The sequence below is a fragment of the Ranitomeya variabilis genome, chromosome 1 (genome assembly GCF_051348905.1).
Source record: "Ranitomeya variabilis isolate aRanVar5 chromosome 1, aRanVar5.hap1, whole genome shotgun sequence".
In the NCBI taxonomy this organism is placed as follows: Eukaryota; Metazoa; Chordata; class Amphibia; order Anura; family Dendrobatidae; genus Ranitomeya; species Ranitomeya variabilis.
The window spans coordinates 551,741,245-551,750,980 of NC_135232.1; positions in this window are offsets into that span (position 1 = coordinate 551,741,245).

The window sequence follows — 9,736 nt, forward strand, 5'->3', positions numbered from 1 at the left end:
CTCCGATTTGGAGGCCGGGGACCCTCGGCCTCCGATTTGGAGGCCGGGGACCCTCGGCCTCCGATTTGGAGGCCGGGGACCCTCGGCCTCCGATTTGGAGGCCGGGGACCCTCGGCCTCCGATTTGGAGGCCGGGGACCCTCGGCCTCCGATTTGGTGGCCGGGGACCCTCGGCCTCCGATTTGGAGGCCGGGGACCCTCGGCCTCCGATTTGGAGGCCAGGGACCCTCGGCCTCAGATTTGGTGGCCGGGGACCCTCGGCCTCAGATTTGGAGGCCGGGGACCCTCGGCCTCCGATTTGGTGGCCGGGGACCCTCGGCCTCCGATTTGGAGGCCGGGGACCCTCGGCCTCCGATTTGGAGGCCGGGGACCCTCGGCCTCCTATTTGGAGGCCGGGGACCCTCGGCCTCCGATTTGGTGGCCGGGGACCCTCGGCCTCCGATTTGGAGGCCGGGGACCCTCGGCCTCCGATTTGGAGGCCGGGGACCCTCGGCCTCCGATTTGGTGGCCGGGGACCCTCGGCCTCCGATTTGGAGGCCGGGGACCCTCGGCCTCCGATTTGGAGGCCGGGGACCTTCGGCCTCCGATTTGGTGCCCGGGGACCCTCGGCCTCCGATTTGGAGGCCGGGGACCCTCGGCCTCCGATTCGGTGGCCGGGGACCCTCGGCCTCCGATTCGGTGAGCGGGGCCGGGGGGGCACTTACTTTTCACACACGGGGCCGGGGGGGCACTTACTTTTCACACACGGGGCCGGGGGGCACTTACTTTTCACACACGGGGCCGGGGGGCACTTACTTTTCACACACGGGGCCGGGGGGGCACTTACTTTTCACACACGGGGCCGGGGGGCACTTACTTTTGACACACGGGGCCGGGGGGCACTTACTTTTCACACACGGGGCCGGGGGGGCACTTACTTTTCACACACGGGACGAGAGGGTGTCATATTCACTTTATTCTGATGTTTGACTGTGATAAATGATCATGTCCTAAAATGGACACCGTACATTTGCATAGCTGCCATCTTTGGAAGGTCAAGCTGGGGGTAATGGAAAGTTCGCCATTATTTCCTATGGGAAATTTTTTTTTTTAAATGCGATTTAAATAAAATCTACATATCGGATCGACTATAAAAGTCATAGCACACCTGTCCCCACCGAGGCCTTCGAAACGCCGCCTGAACGGGGTCTCTGCGCCGAGCGGTTCGGGCCGCATTAATTGCGGAAAACGCGGAGAAGAAGAAGAATAATAACTAGATGGGCATTTCCTGAAGGAAATACATGGTGCTTGAACAGCGCTGCCAGCTTTACAGCAGCACTTTTCACACACCGGACCAGGGGGGCCACTTACTTTTCCACACCCGGGTCCAGGGGAGCACTTACTTTTGCACACGGGGCCGGGGGCGCGCTTACTTTTGCACACGGGGCCAAGGGCGCCATTACTTTTGCACACGGGGCCGGGGGCGCCATCATTTTTGCACACGGGACCGGGGGCGCCATCACTTTTGCACACGGGGCCGGGGGCGCCATCACTTTTGCACACGGGGCCCGGGGGCGCCATTACTTTTGCACACGGGGCCGGGGGCGCCATCACTTTTGCACACGGGGCCCGGGGCGCCATTACTTTTGCACACGGGACCGGGGGCGCCATTACTTTTGCACACGGGACCGGGGGCGCCATTACTTTTGCACACGGGACCGGGGGCGCCATTACTTTTGCACACAGGACCGGGGGCGCCATTACTTTTGCACACGGGACCGGGGGCGCCATTACTTTTGCACACGGGACCGGTGGCGCCATTACTTTTGCACACGGGACCGGGGGCGCCATTACTTTTGCACACGGGGCCAAGGGCGCGCTTACTTTTGCACACGGGGCCAAGGGCGCGCTTACTTTTGCACACGGGGCCGGGGGCGCGCTTACTTTTGCACACGGGGCCGGGGGCGCGCTTACCTTTGCACACGGGGCCGGGGGCGCCATTACTTTTGCACACGGGGCCGGGGGCGCCATTACTTTTGCACACGGGGCCGGGGGCGCCATTACTTTTGCACACGGGGCCGGGGGCGCCATTACTTTTGCACACGGGGCCGGGGGCGCCATTACTTTTGCACACGGGGCCGGGGGCGCCATTACTTTTGCACACGGGGCCGGGGGCGCCATTACTTTTGCACACGTGACCGGGGGCGCCATTACTTTTGCACACGGGGCCGGGGGCGCCATTACTTTTGCACACGGGGCCGGGGGCGCCATTACTTTTGCACACGGGGCCGGGGGCGCCATTACTTTTGCACACGGGGACGGGGGCGCCATTACTTTTGCACACGGGGCCGGGGGCGCCATTACTTTTGCACACGGGGCCGGGGGCGCCATTACTTTTGCACACGGGGCCGGGGGCGCCATTACTTTTGCACACGGGCCCGGGGGCGCCATTACTTTTGCACACGGGGCCGGGGGCGCCATTACTTTTGCACACGGGGCCGGGGGCGCCATTACTTTTGCACACGGGGCCGGGGGCGCCATTACTTTTGCACACGGGGCCGGGGGCGCCATTACTTTTGCACACGGGGACGGGGGCGCCATTACTTTTGCACACGGGGCCGGGGGCGCCATTACTTTTGCACACGGGGCCGGGGGCGCCATTACTTTTGCACACGGGGACGGGGGCGCCATTACTTTTGCACACGGGGACGGGGGCGCCATTACTTTTGCACACGGGGACGGGGGCGCCATTACTTTTGCACACGGGGCCGGGGGCGCCATTACTTTTGCACACGGGGACGGGGGCGCCATTACTTTTGCACACGGGGCCGGGGGCGCCATTACTTTTGCACACGGGGCCGTGGGCGCCATTACTTTTGCACACGGGACCGGGGGCGCCATTACTTTTGCACACGGGGCCGGGGGCGCCATTACTTTTGCACACGGGGCCGGGGGCGCCATTACTTTTGCACACGGGGCCGGGGGCGCCATTACTTTTGCACACGGGGCCGCCATTACTTTTGCACACGGGGCCGGGGGCGCCATTACTTTTGCACACGGGAACGGGGGGCGCTTACTTTTGCACACGGGGCCGGGGGCGCGCTTACTTTTGCACACGGGGCCGGGGGCGCGCTTACTTTTGCACACGGGGACAAGGGCGCGCTTACTTTTGCACACGGGGCCGGGGGCGCGCTTACTTTTGCACACGGGGTCGGGGGCGCGCTTACTTTTGCACACGGGGCCGGGGGCGCAATTACTTTTGCACACGGGGCCGGGGGCGCCATTACTTTTGCACACGGGGCCCGGGGCGCCATTACTTTTGCACACGGGGCCCGGGGCGCCATTACTTTTGCACACGGGGCCGGGGGCGCCATTACTTTTGCACACGGGGCCGGGGGCGCCATTACTTTTGCACACGGGGCCGGGGGCGCCATTACTTTTGCACACGGGGCCGGGGGCGCCATTACTTTTGCACACGGGGCCGGGGGCGCCATTACTTTTGCACACGGGGCCGGGGGCGCCATTACTTTTGCACACGGGGCCGGGGGCGCCATTACTTTTGCACACGGGGCCGGGGGCGCCATTACTTTTGCACACGGGGCCGGGGGCGCCATTACTTTTGCACACGGGGCCGGGGGCGCCATTACTTTTGCACACGGGGCCGGGGGCGCACTTACTTTTGCACACGGGGCCGGGGGCGCCATTACTTTTGCACACGGGGCCGGGGGCGCCATTACTTTTGCACACGGGGCCGGGGGCGCCATTACTTTTGCACACGGGGCCGGGGGCGCCATTACTTTTGCACACGGGGCCGGGGGCGCGCTTACTTTTGCACACGGGGCCGGGGGCGCGCTTACTTTTGCACACGGGGCCGGGGGCGCACTTACTTTTGCACACGGGTCCGGGGGCGCACTTACTTTTGCACACGGGGCCGGGGGCGCACTTACTGTTGCACACGGGGCAGGGGGCGCACTTACTTTTGCACACGGGGCCGGGGGCGCACTTACTTTTGCACACGGGGCCGGGGGCGCACTTACTTTTGCACACGGGGCCGGGGGCGCACTTACTTTTGCACACGGGGCCGGGGGCGCACTTACTTTTGCACACGGGGCCGGGGGCGCACTTACTTTTGCCCACGGGGCCGGGGGCGCTCTTAATTTTGCACACGGGGCCGGGGGCGCACTTACTTTTGCACACGGGGCCGGGGGCGCACTTACTTTTGGGGCCGGGGGCGCACTTACTTTTGCACACGGGGCCGGGGGCGCACTTACTTTTGCACACGGGGCCGGGGGCGCACTTACTTTTGCACACGGGGCCGGGGGCGCACTTACTTTTGCACACGGGGCCGGGGGCGCACTTACTTTTGCACACGGGGCCGGGGGCGCACTTACTTTTGCACACGGGCCCGGGGCGCACTTACTTTTGCACACGGGGCCGTGTGATAAATGATCATGTCCTAAAATGGATACCGTACATTTGCATAGCTGCCATCTTTGGAAGGTCAAGTTTGGGGTAATGGAAAGTTCGCCATTATTTCCTATGGGAATTTTTTTTTTTTAAATGCGATTTAAATAAAATCTACATATCGGATCGACTATAAAAGTCATAGCACACCTGTCCCCACCGAGGGCTTCGAAACGCCGCCTGAACGGGGTCTCTGCGCCGAGCGGTTCGGGCCGCATTAATTGCGGAAAACGCGGAGAAGAATAATAATAATAATAAGAAAATATAAGAAATCGGATTACAATATGTTGCTTGAACCTAGGAGGTTCAAGCACCATAATAAAATATAAGAAATCGGATTACAATATGTTGCTTGAACCTAGGAGGTTCAAGCACCATAATAATAATAAAATATAAGAAATCGGATTACAATATGTTGCTTGAACCTAGGAGGTTCAAGCACCATAATAAAAGAAGGGATATGAGATGGTTTACTGTATGTAAACCATGTCTCATATCCTGTCGGGTTTGGGAAGGAGGGGGCAAAAGCCGGCAATTGAATTAGCAGCTTTAATGCTATCTAGCGCTGCATTAAATATAAATATACATATATAGGTGTCTCACTGACATATATATATATATGTATATATACCTATTCTATGTGTATATATCTACTCTATTCTAACCTGTCAGTGTGATTTTACTGTACATCGCGCTGGATTACCGGCTTTTCAAAGGACACCGGTGCGTAAAAATCGGACAGAACTCGCATGGTGCGAGTGCTGTGCAATTTTTTTCTCGCACCCATTGACTTGCATTGGCGAGTCCCGTCCGAGAATCTCAGCAATACGCAGCATGCTGCGATTTTTTTTTCTCAGCCGATCCAGATTTTTCTCAGTCCGATTTCGGCTGAGAAAAAAAATCGCAAATGAAAAGACACCTATTGAATAACATTGGTCCGAGTGCAATCTGATTTTTTATCGGATTGCACTCGTCCGTTTTCCTCGCAAGTGGAAAGGGGCCCTTAAACAGTGTCTGGTGCTTTGGTCCGTTTCTAGCCCCTCCCCTTTCTTGAGGGCCTGTGCCTGATCTAATATATAATTGCCTAGAATACTACTTCCTGCAATTTGTGCCAACTTCCGTGGCTTTGTCCGGAGCTATTGTCCGGAGCTATTGTCCGGAGCTAATGTCCGGAGATAAGTGACGTCACCAGTGTCCTACACCCAGGCAGAGCACAGTGGCCCCAGGCAGAGAACAGGGGCCCCAGGCAGAACATGGGGCCCCAGGCAGAGCACAGGGGCCCCAGGCAGCATATGGGGCCCCAGGCAGAGCACAGGGGCCCCAGCCAGCATATGGGGCCCCAGGCAGAGCACAGTGGCCCCAGGCAGAGCACACACCAAATCGGAGGCCGAGGGGCCCCGCCAACCAAATCGGAGGCCGAGGAGCCCCGCCCACCAAATCGAAGGCCGAGCGGCCCCACCCACCAAAGCGGAGGCCGAGGGGCCCGGCCCCCCCCACCAAAGCGGAGGCCGAGGGGCCCCGGACCACCACATCGGAGGCCGAGGGGCCCCGCCCACCAAATCGGAGGCCGAGGGTCCCCGCCCACCAAATCGGAGGCCGAGGGTCCCCGCCCACCAAATCGGAGGCCGAGGGTCCCCGCCCACCAAATCGGAGGCCGAGGGTCCCCGCCCACCAAATCGGAGGCCGAGGGGCCCCGCTGACCAAATCGAAGGCTGAGCGGCCCCGCCCACCAAAGCGGAGGCCGAGGGGCCCCGCCCCGCCCACCAAAGCGGAGGCCGAGGGGCCCCGCCCACCACATCGGAGGCCGAGGGGCCCCGCCCACCACATCGGAGGCCGAGGGGCCCCGCTCACCACATCGGAGGCCGAGGGGCCCCGCCCACCAAATCGGAGGCCGAGGGGCCCCGCCCACCAAATCGGAGGCCGAGGGTCCCCGCCCACCAAATCGGAGGCCGAGTGTCCCCGCCCACCAAATCGGAGGTCGAGGGTCCCCGCCCACCAAATCGGAGGCCGACGGTCCCCGCCCACCAAATCGGAGGCCGGTCCCCGTCCACCAAATCGGAGGCCGAGGGTCCCCACCCACCAAATCGGAGGACGAGGGGCCCCACCAACCAAATCGGAGGCCGAGGAGCCCCGCCCACCAAAAGTAAGTGCGGCCCCAAAAGTAAGTGTGCCCCCGGGTGCAAAAGTAAGTGCGCCCCGGGTGCAAAAGTAAGTGCGCCCCCGGGTGCAAAAGTAAGTGCGCCCCCGGGTGCAAAAGTAAGTGCGCCCCCGGGTGCAAAAGTAAGTGCGTCCCCGGGTGCAAAAGTAAGTGCGCCCCCGGGTGCAAAAGTAAGTGCGCCCCCGGGTGCAAAAGTAAGTGCGCCTCCGGGTGCAAAAGTAAGTGCGCCCCCGGGTGCAAAAGTAAGCGAGCCCCCAGCCCCGGGTGCAAAAGTAAGCGCGCCCCCCAGTCCCGTGTGTGAAAAGTGCTGCTGTAAAGCTGGTAGCGCTGTTCAAGCACCATGTATTTCCTTCAGGATATGCCCATCTAATATATAATTGCCTAGAATACTACTTCCTGCAATTTGTGCCAACTTCCGTGGCTTTGTCCGGAGCTAATGTCCGGAGCTAATGTCCGGAGCTAATGTCCGGAGATAAGTGACGTCACCAGTGTCCTACACCCAGGCAGAGCACAGGGGCCCCAGGCAGCATATGGGGCCCCAGGCAGAGCACAGTGGCCCTAGGCAGAGCACAGGGGCCCCAGGCAGCATATGGGGCCCCAGGCAGAGCACAGTGGTCCCAGGCAGAGCACAGGGGCCCCAGGCAGCCTATGGGGCCCCAGGCAGAGCACAGTGGCCCCAGGCAGAGCACAGGGGCCCCAGGCAGCATATGGGGCCCCAGGCAGAGCACAGTGCCCCAGGCAGAGCACAGGGGCCCCAGGCAGAACATGGGGCCCCAGGCAGAGCACAGGGGCCCCAGGCAGCATATGGGGCCCCAGGCAGAGCACAGGGGCCCCAGGCAGAACATGGGGCCCCAGGCAGAGCACAGGGGCCCCAGGCAGAGCACAGGGGCCCCAGGCAGCATATGGGGCCCCAGGCAGAGCACAGGGGCCCCAGGCAGCATATGGGGCCCCAGGCAGAGCACAGTGGTCCCAGGCAGAGCACAGGGGCCCCAGGCAGCCTATGGGGCCCCAGGTAGAGCACAGTGGCCCCAGGCAGAACATGGGGCCCCAGGCAGAGCACAGGGGCCCCAGGCAGCATATGGGGCCCCAGGCAGAGCACAGTGGTCCCAGGTAGAGCACAGGGGCCCCAGGCAGCCTATGGGGCTCCAGGCAGAGCACAGGGGCCCCAGGCAGCATATGGGGCCCCAGGCAGCATATGGGGCCCCAGGCAGAGCACAGTGGCCCCAGGCAGAGCACAGGGGCCCCAGGCAGAACATGGGGCCCCAGGCAGAGCACAGGGGCCCCAGGCAGCATATGGGGCCCCAGGCAGAGCACAGGGGCCCCAGGCAGCATATGGGGCCCCAGGCAGAGCACAGCAATATTTTGGACCACTGTGCGGTGTTTCAGACCCCCTGTGTGATGTCTGGGGCCCTGTTCTTAAGTATATTAAAGATTAAAGTAACGTATATTAAAGTATATTATAGATCAAATTTGACACGTTTATGAGCACCATTGAGTGATATACTCAAGAATGACATAATTTTTCAACATTTTATGGTTTCAAACTGTAAACACTCAGAGTTTTTTTTACTTCAACCAGAAAACCTTAACGGTTCATAAAAAACTTGACTGTTCAGGATATGATAAAAGTCATAGTATTCTGAATCTTTAACTTATAAAGATACCTTTACATGGGGTGATTATTGGTTCCAGAGAGGCTTTCGGCCGATAATCGTACACATGGCTGGTGACAGGAAAATACAATATAAACGTTCAAAGGTAAACACTGATAACATTAAAATCTAATATATAATTGCCTAGAATACTACTTCCGGCAATTTGTGCCAACTTCCGTGGCTTTGTCCGGAGATAATGTCCGGAGATAAGTGACGTCACCAGCGTCCTACACCCGCTCAGGGTGGACAAAGATATATGCCTTCGTGGTGCGCGGCACTTTTCTGATTGGTTGCCGCCTGCCGCGAGCGACCAATCAGAAATGTGCCTTACTGTCAAGAATTGTCAAGAGCTGGTGAGTGCAGCCATTTTTTGTTCTTTCTTACTATTATTTATTAATTGTATTATTCTTACATTTGAATAAATAAAGTAAATATGGATTCTAGACTCCCGATTCTTTAGAATCGGGCTGCCATCTAGTTATTTTTATATATTGATTATTATATGCTTGCTGTGCCGCAATTGTTGTCCCTGTTCTTATGATAGGGAATATACAGTTAGGTCCATATATATTTGGACAGAGACAACATTTTTCTCATTTTGGTTATAGACATTACCACAATTTAATTTTAAACAAAACAATTCAGATGCAGTTGAAGTTCAGACTTTTAGCTTTCATTTGAGGGTATCCATATTAAAATTGGATGAAGAGTTTAGGAGTTTCAGCTCCTTAACCTGTGCCACCCTGTTTTTTAAAGGGACCAAAAGTAATTGGACAATTGACTCCAAGGCTATTTCATGGACAGGTGTGGGCAATCCCTTCATTATGTCATTCTCAACTAAGCAGATAAAAGGCCTGGAGTTGATTTGAGGTGTGGTGCTTGCATTTGGAAGGTTTTCCTATGAAGTAAACATGCGGTCAAAAGTGCTCTCCATGAAGGTGAAGCAAGCCATTCTTAAGCTGTGAAAACAGAGAAAAAACCCATCCAAGAAATTGCTACAATATTAGGAGTGGCAAAATGTACAGTTTGGTACATCCTGAGAAAGAAAGAAAGCACTGGTGAACTCATCAATGCAAAAAGACCTGGGCGCCCACGGAAGACAACAGTGGTGGGTGATCGCAGAATAATCTCCATGGTGAAGAGAAACCCCTTCACAACAGCCAACCAAGTGACCAACACTCTCCCGGAGGTCGGCGTATCAATATCCAAATCTATCATAAAGAGAAGACTGCATGAAAGTAAATACAGAGGGTTCACTGCATGGTGCAAGCCACTCATAAGTGTCAAGAATAAAAAGGCTAGACTGGACTTTGCTAAAAAACATCTAAAAAAGCCAGCACAGTTCAGGAAGAACATTCTTTGGACAGATGAAACCAAGATCAACCTCTACCAGAATGATGGAAAGAGAAAAGTATGGCGAAGGCTTGGTACAGCTCATGATCCAAAGCATACCACATCATCTGTAAAACACGGCGGAGGCA